We start from the raw sequence: 1,676 nt of genomic DNA, 5'->3' as shown, positions 1-1,676 counted from the left end.
CATTGATAATTCCAGGGTTAGCAAAATTTTTCTGTAGAAGGCCACATATATTTTGGTCTTGGTATATCAGATAGATTCCATCTTAACTAATCAACTCTGCCACTGTAGGGCAACCATAGGCATTACCCAAATTAATGGGCATGGGTAAGTTCCAATAAAACTTAATTCACAAAAAATAATGGCTGAATGGATTTGATCTTTGGGCTGTGGTTTGTCTTCACTGAATATACTGTTATGGAAATGACTGGAAAATTCTAAAACTTTTGGAAAAGCCACTCCAGCAATCCTCAGTACAAAGGATATGGTGTTTGGGTGAATTGTGAAATGATGTGTTTTAGTCTACTGTGGTTATTCAGAATAATATATAACCTAGTCAAGATTTGCCATTTTTAAGAAAATAAAAAGACACAGTTCCTAGACAACCTTGCTTCAAAAATAAGACTAAATATTCTGAGAGTGTAGATTAGAAAGTCATAATTAGATTCATAAACTACATAAAGATAAGGAATTTAAGTGAACAATAACCTATGAACTTTATATTTACTTCTGTTGCTTAACCATATGGCTTTTATCTTAGAATATAAAAATGATAGAGCAAAATACATGAATTTAAATAAGAAGAAAGATAGGGTCAGGGAGGTTAAGTGACTCCCATGATCACAGCTAGTCTCATTATTTAGTTGAATAAGCAACCTATCTGTTCACAGTTAAAGAACAGTTCTACCCATATTTGACTGGTGGTGGCTACTGAGATTAGGCTTTCTGATGTTAGCTGGAGAGGGAGGTGGCATGGACAGTGGTCCTGGCATCAGGGCCTGCTGCTTCTCATCTCAGCATTCAAGCACTGCAGCAGCCACCACAGCCCTGAGAGAGGCCGTGAAGTGTGTGGAGGTCGGAGGCTGGAGCTGCAGGTAAGACTTACCTACTGATCAGTTACACAACCAGTGCATTTCCTGGAGAATACATCCCCACTCTTTTTGACAATGATTCTGGAAAAGTTATAGCAGATGGAAAACTGGTGAATCTGGGTTTATGGATATAGCTGGACAAGAATATGATGACAGATTATGTCCCCTATCCTATCTGTAAACAAATGTATTCTTAGTTGCTTTTGTCTTATGACTTTGGCATCATTTACAGATATTTGTGCAAAGTGGTATCCTGAAGTGCAACCCCAGGATACCAACACTCCCATCATCCAGGGCTTGATCTTAGGGATGATAAAGATGCAATGGAGAAACTAAGGAGAAGAAGCTGATTCCCATGATGACCCCCAGGGTTTAGCCATAGCCAGGTGATCATTGTTGTAAAATCTGGGGTGCTCTGCCCTCACACAATGAGTCCTCAAGAGAGTGTGAGATAAAGCTTTTCCAGCAGTCTGGTGCCCACCTTCCATCAAGAAGAGAAAGAGAACCTGCTGTTGTAAAATACCTTGAGACAAATGAAAATAGAAACAAAACATTCCAAAATCTATGGCATGTAATAAAAGCAGTTCTAAGAGGAAAGTTTATAGTAATACAGCCTTACCTCAAGAAATAAGACAAATCTCAAATAAGCAATCTAACATTACACCTAAAGGGACTAGAAAAAACAAACAAACAAAAAATAAAACCCAAAGTTAGTAGAAGGAAGGAAATAATAAAGATCAAAATAGAAATAAATGAGATAGGGACTAA

The 1,676-nt window shown here is 37.7% G+C and overlaps 1 pseudogene; it reads left to right on the top strand.

Moving 5' to 3' along the window:
* The first annotated feature begins 789 nt into the window (after positions 1 to 789).
* LOC114896262 lies at positions 790 to 1,436 on the top strand (annotated as a pseudogene).
* The last annotated feature ends 240 nt before the right edge of the window (positions 1,437 to 1,676 follow it).

This window comes from Monodon monoceros, unplaced genomic scaffold, assembly GCF_005190385.1.
Source record: "Monodon monoceros isolate NGI ecotype Baffin Bay Population unplaced genomic scaffold, NGI_Narwhal_1 Super_Scaffold_15, whole genome shotgun sequence".
NCBI lineage: Eukaryota > Metazoa > Chordata > Mammalia > Artiodactyla > Monodontidae > Monodon > Monodon monoceros.
Note: the sequence above shows the minus strand (reverse complement) of the source record. Positions and strands in the feature narration are given on the sequence as shown.